This window comes from Bombus huntii, chromosome 14 (assembly GCF_024542735.1).
Source record: "Bombus huntii isolate Logan2020A chromosome 14, iyBomHunt1.1, whole genome shotgun sequence".
Lineage (NCBI taxonomy): Eukaryota > Metazoa > Arthropoda > Insecta > Hymenoptera > Apidae > Bombus > Bombus huntii.
Window position 1 is genome coordinate 11,494,656 of NC_066251.1, and position 20,472 is coordinate 11,515,127.

Consider the following 20,472-nt stretch of genomic DNA (forward strand, 5'->3'; position numbering starts at 1 on the left):
AGAGGAAAAATATGAAAAACACAATAACTTTAAAACTCGAAATGTTCAAAAAATATTGAAGACAAGTTAACCTTTGGACATGATAATTTCTGTATTAACGAATTTTCCATTTTTTATTGCACTTTCGCAATTGTAGAAAATTCTTGGTTAGTGCATTTGAAATCGAACGATTTAATTATTATAACAGATTCCGTGACTAATAGATTGATTTTACTCAATGCAATAAATAAAGTGATTAAAATGAAAGTAACAACGCGATGTCTAGAAATTATCGGATAAATTTTAATGTGGCAAACTATATCGACGGTATTTATGTTTATACAGAAACATTGCGAACGTGATACCGATCTGAAGTCATGTGCATCGCATCAGTTCAGCAAAACCGTCAGCTATCTTATGATCTCAATCTCGGTGAGATCCTGACGTTTTATGGGAAGTTGCATCTGTATTCCAGTGGATGGATATTGAACCTAGCCGCATATACGAAAGAGCAAGAAGACAGAGGCGCAATTACACTATTTATCGGTCCCACTATGGCTGTCGTTGAATGACCTATTCGGGATTTACTCGCTTCCGGGAGACTTCGATAATCGAGCCCGAGTAAGTTTTACTTCCTGTTGTCCGTTCTGTTCTTAGGGATTTTTATGAAATGATTCTTACCCGTGTATATTGTGTGTCTTCTATGAAAAAGGGGAGAAGTGGGAACGAAGGAAGGTGATGTTGAAGTTTTGAAATCCAAAGTTGAAACGAATACAACTGCAAAATGTGTTATGCATATATATAAAAGCGTATGCATATATACAAGACGATAAAAGATAAAGTACTATCAAACTGGTAACTTCAAAGTATAAGAATTATGTAGTATAATACTTATTATATATACTATGTTATATAATACTTATATAATAAAATACTTATATGGAAGTATAAACTGGAAGATTAAACGAGCTTATGATACCGTTCACCGTTTGACACGAATGCAAAATAATCGATCAACATAGGTTACGGTTAATGAATAAGCGTCATCCGGCAGTTTGATGTATCTCTAATAATTCAATTCTGGATGCTTACTCAATTTCATATTTCAGGTTTTCATAAGCACAATGGTAACTTTTACACCAAAAAGATTGCTTTCAAAGCTTACATCGTCGATTAAGCAGTTTTTACTTTTCTCGATGAAAACTATAAGCCGCCAGAATATTGGATGCTTCTCTTCTTATCATGTGGCATAATATAAGAAATAAAGAAAACGGGCTGTCGAAGATATTAACACAATTCTTATCACAGATATAACGAAGTGAATAATGTTTGAGGGGAGCTGTAGCGAATTCGTAGAAAGGAAAACCGCGTCTTAGTTTCAAAAGATTCATACTTATTCGCGCGTAAAACGTGGAAAAGAAAGAAACAGGGATTATTGTTCTCTGCTTTCTTACGACAAGCAACGGCACAAGGCAGTGGTAGAAGAGCTAAGAATGCTTTCCTTCGTGCATTCAAACCACGTCAAGCATCTCCCCATATTAAGATCGCCTCGATTCTCGCGCAAAAATCTAAACAATGGGTCGACATTTCGGGAGAAGAGGGTGGAAACAATGGTTACGGGCAACTGCCATTGCACCCCCGAGCGATAAGTCGCCATAATCAAAGAGTCTTTACACTTGTGCGTCAGATATATTACGGGTACTAAAGCGTCGATTACTGTTTGAATCGATGTTAGTCATTCTAAATTCTAGCACGATGTTATTTAAACATGAAACTGTGTAGTTATTAGACTGCATATGTTTATGTATTTATATACATATGTATATGGAAAGTATATAAAAATGTAGATCATTTACGTAATTTATCTTAATTTACGGTGGAAGCATTGAGAACCAGCTAATAGTTTTTAAGACGAGGAAAGAGATTTCATTCTACGCTTCATATAAAAAGATATTCATCCAACGGAATACAGTTCTTAACAACTCATTGAATTTATATATTATAATATTAATAAATCTTACAATAAGGAACGACGCGATTAACGTAAAAACAAGGTAATAAAGATAATAAAGAGATAAAGAATACGCGCAGATAATTATCTCTGTACTCGTGAACTCGTTGGGAACGTGCGTCGTACGTGTCACAATCGCTAACCTTCCGCAACGCGCGATTCCCTGGAAAATCGATTTCTCTGGAGTCTGGCGGCAGCTTGGAAGCGAAACAGTCGACGGCAACGTAATAATCACAGAGTCCTTCGAGATCGAGCTGTCTATCGACGCCCACGTACTATCCGCTACTCCACCACTTACGTTTAACCATAGATTACAGCAGACAATTACCACGCGACTATCAGTGAATAATTATCCCGACGTTAGCAGAAATTTTCGCATGCGTTCGACTCAGGTCGCGTGCACGTGCTCCCCACTCTCTGCAACACGCACTCACAGACGGACACGCGCACGATCTCTGCAAAGAGCACTGTGTGCTGCAGAGGAAGAAACGGTTAGCGTACGAAACAAAGGGTGGAGAGAGAGATAGAGAATAGATAGAGAGATAGATAGATAGATAGATAGATAGATAGAGAGAGAGAGAGAGAGAGAGAGAGGGAGAGAGAGGGGGGGAGAGAGAAAGAGACAGAGAGAGAGAGAGAGAGAGACAGAGAGACAGAGAGACAGAGACAGAGACAGACAGACAGACAGACAGACAGACAGACAGACAGACAGACAGAAGGAGAGATGGTGGAAAGGGAACCACGTACAGATGGAACGAGAATTTTTGTAGAACGGATACTAGGTTCCATTAGAGCGGATACTTTTAATACTACCATTGAGATTTGTTTGCCAATGACAATGCGGACTGTGCAGCTGTAGAGAGCAAGTAGGCATAGGCTGTAGATCGCAGCGGCAGCGGGAAGAGTCGAGAGGATGTGTCGGTGAGGGTTGGTCCGCGGTTGAAAACGCTTGCTACCACGTAGCAGCGCGGAGAACGAAGAGAGAGGGATTCTAGGTGGAAAGAGCGATCAAGAAAGGGAGAGATATAGAGCAAGGAGAGCGGTGGGTGGACAGGTTGGCAGTGGCGAGAGATGCGCCACGACACAATGGGGCAAAATTAATCGCTGAAATCTGGGTACAATGTAAAAGAGACGTGAGGTTGGGGGTTGACTGGGGGTTTATGAAAAAAGCTACGACTTCAAGCCATAAGTCAGCGATTTCCTCTGGTACATTGAGTCGGCGGCCGCGCGGACGAACGCCACCCGTCAGCCTCCAACTATCGCAACGAGTTCTTACGTGGGACGACGGTGACCCGTAAGACGTACGCGTCGCGTATGTCATTTCGAACGACCCGTTATCTTTATACCTTTCACGAGCTACGGGACCGGACCGGATCTCCAAAAAATTGTCGGCCAACCTTCGTCTATTGGTTTTCAGCGTTATCTGCCTGTTCAAGAGGAACGGCCGATTCTACTTCTCCGGTCGTTGAAACAGAAACTGTTTAACCGGAAGAAGGAGCATCGTGTTCAAGTATTTCGATACTTAGATACCATCGAATTGGTTCTATCGTTAGATTGTGTAGGGTGTAATTTTACGAAAAAACCAAAGGTAATAAAATATTTTTTTTAATTATTTGTAAGAAGATTAGGGTTCACAGGGAACAACACGTTCAACAAATCGATATAAAGTCAATCGCGATTTAAAATCAATTTTAATCGTGCTGATGTCTTCTGACCTACTTTCATAAATCTTTTGAAAAAGTAGAAAATGCTTTCTGGAAAGCAATGTTGTCTCTTATGTGTCATTTCCATTAGTTCTTTGTTCATCTCAGAATGAACAATCAAACAGTTACTCAACAAGTTTAACTTATTTCGATTCTCAACGCACGGAGTGCCTTGCCGGAATAGTCAACCTCCTAACACGTTTTATTACATTACGTTGTACAAGTAGCTACTATGTATATATATAGTCGTAATATTACGACTTGACCTTATGGCTTTTACTCGATTCCACATGATCAGTTTTAATTTTTTTTATCTTATTTTTGAAAATCTTGTCTCTTTCCCAAAGTATGTACTTCTTTCAGAAAAACGAAACGAAACGAAAAGATTCTCTTTCAAATCCTTTCGAGAAGAAGAGCTTCCTACTTTAATTCCAAGAATTTAAAAAATAAAATAACGAATAACTTACATCATACAATTATACTACGTGCGAAGTCATGCCATTTTTTCTAGTCATTTAAAAATTAGTTTAGTCATATAGTATAACGTTATAAATCAGCAGATTCATGACCCACGCTCGGTGTATACCTACAGGTTAAAAGCTTGCTCGTAGTATTGTTAAATATTTACTTGACTATGATAAACATTCAACTAGCTTAAGAAGCCCTCTTGGATTCATTACTTCTACTTTGCCGCGCTTCACAAGAACGGAAGTTCGTTGTTATTAGAACCATGTGAAGTACCTGGGGAGTTTGTAAGTTTGCCATGTTAAATAAGTGCATTGAAAAATAAAAGTTTTTTGTTTCTTTTTTTTACTATTTTGTTCATCGTTTACTATCTATAACGTATTTTTTGTTCGAAACTACCGAAATTCTTTGTTGCTATTAACAGCAAGCATGTTCGAAATCTTTCGTATTTGCAACATTATTTGTTTTCTCAAATAAATGTTTCGTTCGGCAAAGATACTGTAAAAAAGTTAAAATCTCATCTATTTTGAAACAAACGAAATGAAACGAAGGATTCAGTTTGTTTGTTAAGTAATTGGTATCAAGTACATTTATATCGTGACAATTGTATTCCATATTGCAAGTGGCTGTATAGTAATTGTATCGCAAACGTAGAAAATTACACATAAGCGTATCATCAACTCACATACAATTGCATTGTATTAAAGAAATTGCAAATTGCCCGTTAAAATAATTAAACGTTAATTCGATATCCCTGTAACTTTGGAAAATATTTCGCTCGGTTTGATTAAATGAATGTTAAAAAAGTTTTTTAATCCAATAGAGGCAAAGAGAAAGGAGAGAAAAAGTTTATTTAAAACGCATGGGAAATGGAAGACGGATTTTGCCCTGATACAATATTCACGGTACAATAATTTTCCATTCAAACTTTTAAATTCAAGCATTTTAAAGACAGTACGTAATATGCAACAAATTCTGTTGTTCGTTTTCACCGTGCATTTTTCGTTTTTATTCCTGTTTCATTTGCATGGTGCATTATTAACTTTTTTACTGTAACGTTGCGTAGTTGGCAAATATAGGTATTTAACTATGTAGCTATTTAACGCGTCACACATATGTGACGAATTAGTTGCTTTCCACTATCCCTGCATTACACGTATATGTGACGCATTCTAAAATCGGCTTGGGTCATCTATTTATCATATTTTATTGTTATATATGTAAAAATATGTCATATATTATAACATGTGAAGCAAAATTTGGAACTTGAACTGTGGACAGAAACGTTATCTTTAAACTTCAATGAACTATCGTTTTAAGAAAAAACAAAGTGCTTTTCGTTCCCACAAAAGATATACAGTAAAGAGTATAACTGAACCAATAATCGCAGTTTCTGTATACATCATTTTTTTATTGTTATAAGTAAGAACAAAAATGAAAGAAAAGATATGTACAATGTCATGTTTACAGTAAATGTAAATGTTATTGATATAATAATCTGCTTTTTTTAATTTGTAAAAAAATTAATGGTTCAATTTTACACCACCTTTTTAATAATGCAACATTTCAGAATAAATATATTCTCGATATCCTGTCCATAACCCTTTCGCTTTTAGAATTACATTAATGTATTAATTAATTCGCCTTGTAATGCTCTATTGTTTTATGATATTCTGAAGATATTTTTTCCAGTGTTTCTGAATTCTGTTTTCCAATTTTGTAATTGACGTCGACGGTGCATCGTATTCGCAGACGTCTCTTCATTAATCACCATAGATTCTCAATTGGGTTGAGATTGGGGATTGGAGCGGGACATTCCGAAGCCAAAAATTTTTGCGTCTTTTAAACCACTCCTGTACGCTTGTGGTTGTATGCTTCGAATTTCGATCATGTTGGAATATTAGACATTGTTCAGCAATTGGCATATTCTCAACAGCATGTAAACGGTACTGCTGCAAAATATCTTTTTTATGTGTATTGGTTCATAATATCACTAATTCGATGTAATGTGGATCAACGCCAAAAGCAATGAAGCTTTCTCAGAACATAATGGACCCACCTTCATATTTTGCCGTTTGCTTCACATGTCGTGGTTTGAGAGATTCGCCTCTGCGAATTCAGTACCATGAGATTCTGTCGGAGAAAATTCTGTTAACTTTTGTTTCGTGCGATCAAATTACACGTTCCCAATCAGCAATTGTCCAATTTTGATATTTTTTGGCAAATGACAATTTTGGCAAATGAATATATTTGAATTTGTAGTCTGAAAGTTTCGAGTAATTTAAACCGGAGCAAATTAATGTACATATTAGCCATTAAGTCCTTATGCGAGTCTTACGAATGATGGGTAATAATACGATTATATAAAATTACGATTATATAATACACAGAGAGTAATATATATTTTAATCATTTCCTTAATACTAAACAATACGCGTAAACCATCTTTTATTAGAGACTCCCGAAATTCAAAGCTTTTCAGCTAAATTGTAAAGGAAAATAGATTTTTCACTGTTAAATGGTTGATTAATTTAATTGATACATTTTCTACTTGAGCCCAATTTCTTGAAAAATTCACTTTTCTTTCGGTCATGTTACTTTTCCAACAAACCGACGATATCTGCTATACATATACGTATACATAGTAAGTACATATAATCGTTTCTGTATCTGGGTGACTGAACAATAATTTGAAACTTTATTGGAATTCTAATCCCGGGCCATGTAATTTTTAATTGAGTCCCAGTTCTATTAGACTCAACTGGCATATATACATACATACTCATATACTTCCAAATCCGATAATTAAGAATCTACCATCCTCGAAACGAAAGCATAATCCGGATTATGTCTTTCTTTCGTCGCGCGTCGCCTCGTCTTAAGTCGTCCTTGTTATCTGTAACCATCCTCCTTCATATTACCTTCCCATCCTATTACCCAGCACTCGTTATGTTTGATTAAAGAATTCGTCATGACTTTAGTTAAATCAAATTGCTCACTAGTGATAGCAACAACAAGGATAAATGATAGCGCAGAGTAATATAACACAGACTTGTGCATACTGACCGTAAACAGAGTTTCATAGATTTTAATGGAATAATACTTTATTCCATTAAATAATAATACTAACTAAATAGTAATGCCCTCTTTTCTCCGCAAGTTTTGTGCATTCGGTTAATTGTCGAAGTGATTCCATAGTAATATACGGTTTGTGAATTTAAAATACTAGTGATTAGTGATCAGTGAGTGACTGAAAGTAATATACATTCACTAGATAAATTGCACCTCGGTACAGGAAAATTGTGAAATGGCCTCTGATTACGGAAGTCATTTACCTATAGGTACCGTTTCCATTCAATCTCCTACAGTCAATCGTCGGTTACAAGAACGTCGTTCAGGGTGGCTGCTTAGCAAAAAAAAGATAAAGCTATAGCTATCGAAGCCAAAGACAGAATTCAAAGAAAAAACTATGCATTTGCAATTAGGAAAATGACAAATCCAAGAAATGTACGTTTTATTTCAAGAATCTCCAATAAAAAAATTTGCGTTTTTCTTGCTGTCAAAGGAATAGCCAAAGAAATTACCAACAACTACGCTATCATCGAAATAAATGGATTGAGTCTTCAAGTTCGACAGTTATTAAACAAGTACAAGATAATCATACTGTCCAACGTCTATCCAATGATATCTACATATACTACTAGAAAACATTATTGCAATTTGAATATGCACAAAGGCTCCTTTATAATATTCCTAAGAGCAAACATGATTGAGAAAAATTCTTCACACATTCTCAGTTTTCATAGATATATTTACATTTACTCGGAGCAGGTTCACAAACTACCTGAGATAATCAAAATGGAACACGAAAATGCCGTTCATTGGATTTTTTCATCCTTCAAAGCACTCAAATGTTTGTTATGCTAATAAAAGGGATATTTAGCAAGAAACTATACGAATACGGAGAGCGATAACATCAACTTATTAGGTATTGCATCAGAAGAAGCTGTAAGTGCATACAACTACTTTAAATTAAAAAAATCAGTAACATATAGGCTGCATCATTCGATCAAATCAAGCTACTGAAAATACAGATATACTCCTTAAAATTGATACTACTAGAAATAAACCGGTCTATCAAACGGACAAGATTTGACAGTACTGAAAACTCCAATAACCTCTCTAGCATTGATAAAATCAACGATACAATCGCAAATTAAGATATGCTTATTATGTAAAACCGACACAATCAAACAACTTAAGAAGAAAACAATTAAAGGAAATTGAGAAAAAAGTATTGAAAATATGCTCCAACGGATTAAAAAATACATTCAACATTCCTATAATAATTTCGATAATAAATTACATATTGATATTATGTATATATAATTATATACAGATTTATTAACTTGTTGTCTATGTAAATTGTGCTTGTGGAAAAAATTTTAAACAGAAGACTATAATGGTTTTTAGAAATAGACAATATACTATCTCCATAAGAAATGGGTTTAATGTACATAATGGTTTCTCGAGAAAATAAAGACGATCATGTTGTGTGCTTACATATCTTGAAAAAACATACAATATGGAAAGATATGATTATCAGACATTTTTTTAACTAAAAAATTACAGGTAATATATTCAACAGTATCAACAACGTTTTACATCAAAGATTTATTAGAGCCCGTCTTAAATAATATAATATCTTTAAATAATATACTATGAGGGTGGGTTTTGAGCAGAACATTATTTCTGATCGTTATTAATGAAGTAACAACTATAATGCCAAAACCGTTAAAAATGACAATGTTTACTGACGATATTACGTTATTATTAATTGGAAGATCCCTCAGAAACTTCTCAATCATCGATGCAGAAAGCTCTTGATAATCTCCAAAAATTTTCTGAAGCATTAGATTCTTTTTTTCCAAGACAAAATCTACCTTCCTAATTTTTAGTCACTTGCGAATTGTCCGTAATCAAGGCAAAATTAAGCTCTTCTTAGACAATGTAGAACTAAAGCAAAGCCAAGAATTTAGAATCTTAGGTTTGATCTTTGAGCCAGAAGTAACTCGATTCTCTCATATTAAAAAGTTTAAATCAGCTGTACTAGCTAAAAGATTAGCTATATTAATGAAAAATATTTACAGGAAAGAATTGGAGAAGGGCTGATTACACTGCCCTCTCCATCGCTTTGAAAGCTCTAATACGCTCGAAATTGCACTATGATTCACTGATTTACTATTATGTAAAGAAATGGATATTAAGTATACTGTAGCCTATAAATAATATTGGAGCACGGATAATCACTGGTGCTTTTTGCATTAATCACAAATCTGTAATCTTTTAAGCAAAGGAAATTTTCACTCTCGAGTTCCCTCAAATGACACTAGCTCTAAATCTTGTAACAATAACTACACAGCAACACGATAGCACATACCAAATCCTCTTTTCTAGTAAAACAGAAACGCTCCTCTTGCGAAAAGCACTTTTATCCGCAACCTTCAAGGATTAAAGCCCAAAAAGTGCCAAATGATCTCAAAATCAAAATGCCTTCACTTCTCGAAAAACGACATTATAAAACATGTCCACGAATCCTTCACGTTCCAAATATTTTAATTTCCATCGATCCTAATACTGAAAATAAGTCAATTCTCAAAACTCAACCAAACACCTCGACCATTAAACTAATTAATTTTGATGCTACACTAAAAATATATGTTATATGTGCCAGATTCGAAAATTCAATGGGTTGCAAGTTAATTACATCTATTTGATGCAGTCAGTTCAATCTATCAAAACAGTATTCAAAACGGTCTTGTATATTTTATGTTATTAAAGAAGTCACAAACTATATCAAATATGATATTCAAAAAAGATTTTTAATTGTAATTTTTGCTAACTCGGAGCTCATTCTCTTTGATAACAATATAAATGATCCACTAGTACAAGATATTACAGAGGAAACTTATGACCTACAGTTAGAATCTAAAGATGTCATAATTGCAACTTCGTCAACTTATTTAAATACTTCCAACAGTCGCTGTTCTAATGTTTCAATAATAAAAGTTCAGAAAAATATACAACAGTTATCATCCTTCTAGAGATTTCTAAACTTTCTTTAAATCTAGGATAAAAAACATTAAAAACGATTATAGGAAGAATGCACCTCCATCCAATATACATAGAATACGTAACAAAAATACTTGATAAAAGTCCAGCACTTCTTTGGAATAGGAAAGAACAAGTTATTCTCACCAAACTTAAGATTGGACACACTAAACTGATAAACTCTTATCTTATAACTAAAAATGAGCCAAATAAGTGCAGTGACTGTACCTGTATTCTGCCTGTAGATCATCCTTTTAATTGCAGTACTTTTCCCCAATACAAAATTAAATTTGGTCTTCCAACCGACCTTAAATAAAATAAACAAACAATAAAATGATCGGTAATCAGTACTTACCGATAGTCGAAAGTTACATCGACTTGACGTCCCTATCCTTGCTGTTTAAATTTACGACATTCGAATCTAGAAACAAAATACATATAAATTTATATATAGTATTGTACATAATTTTTTGTTGCAACCTCATTCTTCGTATCTACTCCACTAAAAACGGAAATTCGTCGTTAAAAGAAAAAATTCCCGTCCATATTTGATGAATACTTTTTTTTTGCTATTAAGCACTGTTAACGGAGAGCATTACTTATAAAATTAAATAGTCGCGCCAATACGATACATATGAGATAGTGTTTTACCGACTATGCCACCGGTTAGCCTTGAATGGGGTAACTGCGTAGCGCAGTCAAGTGTAATTAATATTGTCATTCTTTATGGAACATAATAACGCAGGATAAATAGTTGTTATCGTAATTAATAAGAAAGTATTGTTACAGGATCTATGTGATTCCTGGCGTGCGGTTTATATTACGCCAGCGAAAACTGTAATTCGAGGGTGAACAATACAAAAGCTTGCCAGGAAAAGATACGACCGTTTTTCTGTGCGGAGGTGCGCGTAGAATGTCGCATACAATCTAACGCGCAAAATAATTGCGCGGAACGAAAACAGTTTTAATTTTAATTTCTTTAGATTTATGTAGCGAGAAGTTGTCCGGAATTCGCAATGTGCACACGATCCTTCTTTAACGGTGAAACCGTTATTGTGATATATTGCGGAAATCAACATCTTGAACAACCTTTTTTAGTATATATAACTATCGGTTTGAATTCTACCTGTAATTGCCAAGGTCTGTCACAGTTTTATGACGGGTACGACACGAAGTCCGTGTTAGCGGGCCCACTGCACATTGTTTTCTGCAATGTGGCAATAAATAAAATGAGATTTTTTCCAGGTTTGGGTCAAATTTTTCTTAAAATTGGTTGTTGGCCAATCTTTCGTTTCATATAAATAAATATAAAAAATTTATATAAATATATGCCCTGTCTTCGTTTATGAGATATGACGAATCTATTGCGTACGAAACACCTATTGAAAATGTTGAAATACCAAGGTTCAGAATAGAACAAGCCTTCCAATGAATTCAGTAAATACCAGGAATCATCCAGAGTGTAGATAAAGGCTTACCTCGAAATATAAGTTGGTCATTTTGAGCATCTTCTGTAAATGTGATCAGATAACACGAAATCACAACAGAAAATTCCTTATATTTACATGAACTGTTTTCATTGTTTTTAGGTATACAGTCAGTTCCTGAAATGGGTTCCACATGTCTTGTGTCACCATATATAAACAGAATTCACTGTAATGGTATCGATAGTTCTTTGCGATTATTTCGGGAACTATGGCTAATCAATAGTGACACGTGCAGGAAAAAGTTATTCAAAATGTTGAGCTTTATGACATATTATAAAATTATCGAAATCGGCGAGGAAGTAGCTTTTCTACCTTCGTTTCACTGCGTTTCACCTTTTCAGCAAACAGATTACATTTTTGTATTTTTAATTGATCGAATATCGTATACAAGTAACATGGAACATATGGCCTCGAATTAAGTAACAAAACCTCGAAAAAAACTGCGATGCGAAGAATTAGTTGTCAAAATTTGCTTTCACATTATGACTCTTTATACGGTTTGCGGTCGCTGTCAACATCTGCGAACGAACGGAGCTCGGTCTTCTATTAAGTGATTTGTGCGTGAATGGTGATTGGCATTCGAACACCGATGAATTATAGACGGAGTATCAGCGGCCCCATAACGTACAGTACAGTACTAGTCATCCCCGTCACTGGCATACAGAAACGCGACGCCGTGCCTCTCTGAAGCGAACCAAAATGGTACTTATGTGTTTTTGTCGCGTTATTATACCGACTTGACGCGTATCGCGTGTTTCGTTCTTGGTTCATATTTACACGTCGAACTTGAACCAAATATCATTCGACTGTAATATTCACGTTTGAAATTTTTAATTTTGACAACAGTGTGCATTTCCAAACCGTGCAAGCCTCGAATTTTTCGAATTAAGTAAGATTTTGTAAGTAAATTGCGCATACTTTGTTGCCTTGGCAGTCGACGTCGCCTGTTGGTTCGACAAAAATGTTTGTAGATTGATACCACACTGCGATATAGATTTTGATCGAAGCGCGTGTATGTATGCTTACGGTTTACGGCATGCGACGGGAAGGAACGGTAAAAGGAGAAACGATCGTGATAACTTAATCACTAAGACTGATTAGTCTGTTCACTTCTCACGTTCACGTTCACGTTCATCGTAAAAAGACGTTTCATCAAAGAGTGTGATTCTTCATTATACTTTACCTTTCCCTGCAGTTTAAGAGATATATATGTAGATATATGGAAGTGTAGCTACTAAATTACAGGGGATTACAGAAAGGTTATAGTATGCAGCTACAGCATGCATTCACATAGTGAAAACATCGTTCTAGTTGGTATATTACGAAATATAATGGTTGATACGAACTTTCAGTCTGTCGCGAGAGAAATTTACCGATTATTATCGAATGTTCCGCAAAGTTGGTTAAACCGAGACACAACGTTTAATGCGTTAAGTCAGCTGTTTCAAGTTGAATGCACGGGAATCTATTAATACGATCAGGCAGCTTGAACTCCTTTTAAGTTGAATGTGACAGCGTTTGGCAAGCATTGCTAATGATAAATTTAATTGGCGATAGACTGACACAACTTTATGAAACGGAAAATCATATAAGCATTAGAAGCAGAGATATTTGTTAGGAATAAGAATGTATTTTCGCTTGATCGTAGCCATATCTTATTACAACATTACAAATTCTTGAATTTCTTATTATTTGTGTCAACAACCTACGATAAATAAACTTATGGAAGTAATCTGTTTTCTTCTTTCTTGTACTTTTTTGAGAATTAAATATTAATTGTGTACAAGGTTAATGAAATTGAGAAGTTTACGAAAAGTAGAGTTAATCGATTAGAGTCACAGATCTGTTCGTGAAAATGGCAGAATGTAACGTATGGATATATGTGTATATATGTATGTATATACCGATTGCACAGAAATAATTCGATTGATTTGGTAGAAAATAAAAGCATTGGAGTGGGATGATGAGATTTACGCATCGATAAACCTATTATTCGGATAGCTTCCAAAAAAATTCTTTTGTCGCATTGATCGCGGGTATTTACACAGTTATTGTTTTCCAATATTCGACGATATTATTTTCGCTATAGAAATAATTCAACAAACTTGCCACGCACCTAAGAAATAGATAGGTAAATATTGTAGTCGTTTACCGATCATTTTCTTAATTTTGTGTTAGAACCATATTTGAGTTACGCGATGCTTGTATTCGTTATCTACGAATGCAATATTACATCAGTAAGAAGTGTAAATATTTAATAAATCGATATATTTACCGTAACATATGAATGATAATCTTTTGTCGCAATATGATTTTCTATCTTTCGTTCAATTGTGGTTTTATCGAGAGAAGTATCCATTGCGATTGCAGCTGCTTTTTTTGTCCTGTCACTTTCGGCCTTTAACGAGATTATTATTGGCGCTAATTGATCATTGAAGCGCACTTAAAATAGTTATTCCATCGAAATTATCCATAAATTGGCCATCGTGCAAAACACCTGACTTTACCCATTTTATTCTCTCGTAACGTAATATGGACAGATTCGGTCGATATATGATGCACGTGACAATTATTAAAACAGGGTCAACGTCACTTAACGTCCTCGTCATTTATCGCCGTTTAACAGAATTAATGATCACACCTGTACGCGGCCGGCGTGATGCGTTCATTAATACGGCTGGATTTCACCGTGAATGCCAGTGTTTTTCGCGATACCAAAAAGACCGTCGAAATATGTCTCCCTCTCGGCGTTGTTTTTTAACCTTTTTTCTCTTTTTCTCTTCCTCTCTCCTTTTTCTGTTTTTTTACCCGCCGCGAATCAACCGCACCACGAGCATGGAAATATTTTTCAAAATATATACTGCATCGTGCTATCTTCTTGACATTTTCAAAATATTATATAATCTCGTTGAATATTGTAGAAGTTGAGAAAGTTTCAGAAAATTATTTTTATCGATCTATGAACGAATACAGTTACTGCTCGGATATACAATTTTTACAAATGTTACAAATTATCAATGATGGCACAATAAATAAATAAAAATGTATACCTTTTAATACGCGACAAATATCGTACTTTATATCAAAAAGCATTTACCTAAATATCGCCTATAACTGTAAAGTTTTTACGTGATAAACAAATTAGTGAACGCAGAAAATGTCATAACATAAATGTCCTGATATAAATAGCAACGATACATATGACTGCAACCACGCTGGAAAAACTGTAAAAATAATATTTTCGCTGCTAATTTTCGTTTTACTTAGACGTAGGTCTAGTTCCACTAATGTTTTCCTTACATTTTTACGTAGTAAATTTATTAATACTGAAAACGATCGTCCTCGCTTTTTCCTTTTCTTATTAGGGGCATTTTCAAATCCTGCCTAGTGTTCTGATAAACAATTTGTCGTTTTTTTAGACTAATAAAATTTTTCGTTAATTATTTTCCAGTTAATGTGAAAATCTGAGATCGTTCTTGGAATTCTAATTAGCGGTCGGTGTGGCCGCGATGCAACGGTTGGTTGTAAGATTGTTTGTTTTTTACCCCATGACAGCCTAATTTCGTATTCACCAAACGCGATGTACCGTGTTGCACTTGATACATTCACATCCACATTCGGCCACTTCCACTGTTTTTACGCGCCGTCGTATTATATAGTACATCAGTGCGTACTTGCTACTAATATATGGAGGTTTTTAGCAGTGTCGTTAACGTCACCTCATATATCAATCCACAAAAACGCGAAAGCTCGTTCCGCAAGCCACCACGCTGATCAAGAAACGCAAAACGTTCAAAAGCAACAACCGTCATTTCTTCGTGGCGCAACATAACACGTTCTTTGATTCGCCATGAATACGCGATTGCCGGTGAGAAAATTTCTCTTTCCTTTTCTTCTTCACGTTGCGAACAGTCAGATGGAAATTTGGTTCCATTAGTTTAGCTGCGAGAAAGCTTGCTGTCGAAAATGTTTGTCAAATTTTTTGTTTCTGGAGATAATTTATACGATATATTTTGCAGATACAGTAAGAGGATAGAAGTACGCAGTCCATCAACGAAATACTTTGAACAAGTATTAATTGCAAGCACTGGTTGAAACATTGGAGTACACATGCGGGAATTATGAGAAATATAGTAGAGGAGAGTCAAATATTGTACAGAAGAGGTGCCGACCATTCTGGATTCCTTTGTTATATCTTGGACTAGAGTCGGTAAAAATAAAAAAAAAGAAATGAGTTTATAATATAAATGGAACATAATAAAAGTAGATAAATTAATCTTGTGAGATTCAATAATAAGAATTGATAATTTGTAAGAATAAAAATGTTGTAACTTATAGAAAATGAAAAATTGTCATCTAGTACCGACCAATTATTTAGTTAGTAGATTTTTCGGTCTCAGTGATTAGCAATGTTAAAGAAAAAATTTAGAGTTTAGAATACACATCTTCATTCAAATTTTATTTGTACATATATCACAAGTACAAAGTAATTAATGTTTTCTAGATCCGAGCATTCAACACGTTTCCAGCTATTACATTCGTCGTTTTTGGAACATTGAAAGCCACAGCATCCTGTTTCTGGGTCATCTTATTTTCGAGGAGTTCCAAAGCCGCATTCATGTTCTCCCCTGTCCATTTGCTGTTTTTCTGCTGTGGAATTTCAGCTAATTTAATTTCGATTGCCAATAGATTAAACTTACAGATAAAGAAGATTTGGTCTGTACTGATTGTCGGTACTGCATGATAAACACGTGGAAACGTTTTAGATTATAATGTATATAATATATCAAGAAAATGACAAAACTGGGGGGGGGGGGTGGAAATTATATTTAATAGACTAGATATACTATACATAATAGAAAAAAATCATTTACTTACCTGAAAAATATTAGCTGTAGAAGATAACTTTTAACAATAGTGTTAGAGCAACAAAAATAATGGAATTAACACAATGGCTCTGAAATACGAGGTGTGTCACGAAAGTAATGAGGCTGGTCCCGTAAAAATATTTATATGTCGTTTAATGAAAAATGTACAATGTCCCCTTTAAAATAGTTCCTTTAAGCAGCTATACACCACCGGAAGTGATGCTTTCACTCCTGGATGCAGTGTTGGAATTCTTCTGTTAAAACTGTTTTCAGTTGGTCGGTTACAACCAAAATGATGTCTCCTAAGATGGCTTTTGATTTTTGGGGAAGGTAAAAGGTCATATGGAACCTTAATTGTGGAACCACAAGAATACATTTGTTGGCCAAAGATTCATTTACAGAGAATGCAGCGTAAGACGCTGCTCGATATGTCGCTGTTCTATTTCCGTAATGCATCATTAAATTTTGATTTAATTAAATAATTATTATATAATGATAAATTGATAAATAATGATAACAATAAATGATTCCATTAAATATAAATTTTGTAAAACTCACGACGACATCGCTTGTACCAGCTGATTCGAGTTGAAATTCATATTGAAGGTAGAATAGAGATATTGCGTCTAAAATAACATCACGGCATTGATACAGTGTTGCGTATTACGTACAAAGAGTTCTCATAGCTATTTGTTAATACAAATAAAAATGCTAATATTTGGTGAAAAAGCCAGAATTAATTTTGGGTCGGTTCTGTATGTCGATCAGTACTACATGATTCTCTCCTAGGCGCATTTGTATTGTATTATATGTACTTATTATCTATTATGTGTATTATATGTATCTAAGTATCTATGCGGAATGGAAAGAATTGATTTATTTGATGACACAGTTACACAGTAACGGCACAACAGTTAACAGAGATAACAGTTTCAGATTTTTAAGAACTTTCCTTAAGAAAACTATTGAAAATATTAAACAAAAATTTCTTGAGAGAGTATAAGATTGAATTACTTAAATTATTTGATTAGAAGAATGAATCTTTTCTCATTTCAATTCTTTCTATGCAATTTTATGAATCTCTTCCAGGATGTAATCGTTATCGACATGTATTCTATCATCTGTCCTAGTTATTTAAAAACAAAAAATGCAAAATTTTTTTCTTTAAGTATCTTTTTGACGGATATCCTTTGGATAAGTGTCTTTAAATTGGCTTCGAACAGTGTTGAATATATCTAAGAAAACTTGTCCATTGTTTCAGTCGTTTCTTGCCATTTTGAACTCTGACGCATTTCGCTAAATGGAGTGCTGCAACTTTGTTGTTTTCATGAATTCATACACAAACTATTGGAACACATATTTGAAATACTTTTGATTCATAGAAAAAAAGTTGATTTTTCTTAAACTTATTAGGTATATTTGTTAATTTCTCATACATATGCACAAGTTTTGGAAAACTTCGGGAAAATATTAATAAAGCATAATTATAAAATAATTGAACTATGTTAAATTAAGAAAAAATCCTCGAAATGAAATATTTGGAATAAAACATTTATTCTGAATCATGATGCAAAAACGGTAAAAAGAAATTGTTTCGATGAAGAAATTTTGTGTTCAATTGACTAAAGAACCTTACAACTTTAAATATTTTTCAACGTTAACAGACGTAAGAAAATTAAATTATACGTACACTGAGCAGTTTCTCATTCACATTGAAAGTGATCTACAACTTTGAAACTATAAGAAAAAAAAAAGGAAGAAAGAAAAATAGTAAGTGACAAAATATATTGATTAACAAGATAACATAAGAATTAGTAATAATTCGTAGAAATATCAATCGATTTCCCGAGAGAGTTAGGAATCGTCGACCACGTCGCGTCGCGTCGGGACGATGAAAAGTCCATGCAGCGTTGTCAACTGTCACAGATAAACTTTTTTCCTCCAGGATGAAAAATAGTAAAAGTAAGCCAGTGGGAAGGAAGATTTTCCTCTTGGGTGGGTTATAATGAGAAAAGTAATTCCAATTTAAATAATATCCCGAAGTGCCGGGAAAAATAATATCCTACGATCGCCATTGGAACTCGCGAAGAGAGGAAACTAATTCCAAAAGATAGCTCGGTCGAATGATCTTCTCATGAAATGTCGAAGGCAATCGATAGAAAATATTCGCGATGGTTCTTTATTAGTTGAACTTACGATTAGTTTTCAAAAGGGACAAGCATTGGAAAATTATCAACCGGAACAAGTTTTCGCCTTTCGCGTATCTTGTACGACAAAGTTTGGAAATGAAGCTTCGAGAATTCCTTCGACTTGGAATATGCCCTCTTAATTATATCTACCATATTCAGTTATTAAATAAAACTTGCATTTCTGTTTGATATCGTTGCAGTAAGCTGGAAGTATTATGAAATAGTTATACTAACTTGCTCGTTCTTAGCATTTGTCATTTTCACCATATCATTTACTTTAGAATTCAACGATCCTGTTTCTGTATTATGAAAAGTTTCTGTATTACAATTATCGTCGATTAACCTATCAATGCTTCGTTAAATGATGTTTCATATTCAATCCATCGATACAGATCCAAATTTTCGAAACCATTATAGAATACGAATGAGTATATGTTAGCGTCTTGTGTTTAAAGAAACCAAATCGATCTTTTAATCTCATTAACCTTAAGGGAATGAAGATATTGTTCTTATTGCGATTTTCACAAAACTGTGTGATATTTATAAGAACAGCAAAAATAGAACGCTGTGTATATACTTTATGTGTATTTAGAAATGAAGAAAGATATCAACTATAAAAACGTAGAAACTATTAAAATCTGCTTCTAAATATAATTGAACGAATAAAATTCGCGTTATTAAGTTGTAATGTTTGCGTTACTCTTATAGAAATACACTCTCTGTTAAAAGTTAGTTCGCATAGGTAGTACAAAAGTCGGTGTGGCTTCCGGCAAATTTCTAAAGTCCTAACCTAGTAACGAGGACATAACAGGTCTGACCGCGTGTTTCCTTTCATACGAAAATTCAGATGCGCTGTCGGAGTTTGTCGCACATGGAACAGAATATAACGCGGGCAAAAAGCACGGTAAGCGTGTCTTTTCTTTCCATTCTTTCCCGTGCATCAGGAATTTTTGTTGGCGAACCGACAGAAAAACGAAGAAAACTTGAGCAGACATACGAAAGTTGCGAAACCGAAGAATTCGGTTATAACTAACTAATAACATATTAAACAGGCTCGTATCTTGTATCGACTTTCTAGAACCGTTTCATGACGTTTCTACAAAATGTATCATCCGAATTCTGTGCTTTCTAATTAGCATTTACCATCGAACGATAGTAAACGAAACGATGCGACGCTTGTTCAAATCTTTGTGTGCCTTACATGGGAAGAACTGCAAAGTTACAAAATAATAAAAGTCTCGCACGGTTTTAAAATATACAAATATTTCGAGCTGTTATCGATTTAATTTCGAACTATGTAATTCCCTGTGAGAAAATCAATAGGCATGTACTTGAAAATGACGGAGGACGGTTTTTTATTATGTATATTCCATCGCTTCGTTCTAGTATGTTTGAAATAGCCTTCTGAATACATCGATCAATGAAAAATTTAGCCAGATAATACTTGGATCGAATGCAAATTTCATGTAATGTATTATAGTTTGTATAAATCTTCTTTTGAGATTTGTAGTGCATCAATCAACACGGTACTAGACGACATTAGCAATATTAATTTTACATAAATAACCGCAGTTGCATCTTTCAACGCAAGACGTACATTTAGATTGTAACGAAAATGAATTAGGGGATCCTATATCGTATTACAGAAAGAGAATAGTT

General features: G+C 34.4%; 1 long non-coding RNA gene across 1 annotated transcript; it reads left to right on the forward strand.

The window, feature by feature from the left end:
• The first annotated feature begins 1,931 nt into the window (after positions 1 to 1,931).
• LOC126872963 (uncharacterized) lies at positions 1,932 to 19,467 on the forward strand. Its single transcript, XR_007692271.1, has 3 exons — positions 1,932 to 2,331; positions 15,776 to 15,966; positions 16,261 to 19,467. It is a non-coding gene; the product is annotated as an uncharacterized LOC126872963 (long non-coding RNA).
• The last annotated feature ends 1,005 nt before the right edge of the window (positions 19,468 to 20,472 follow it).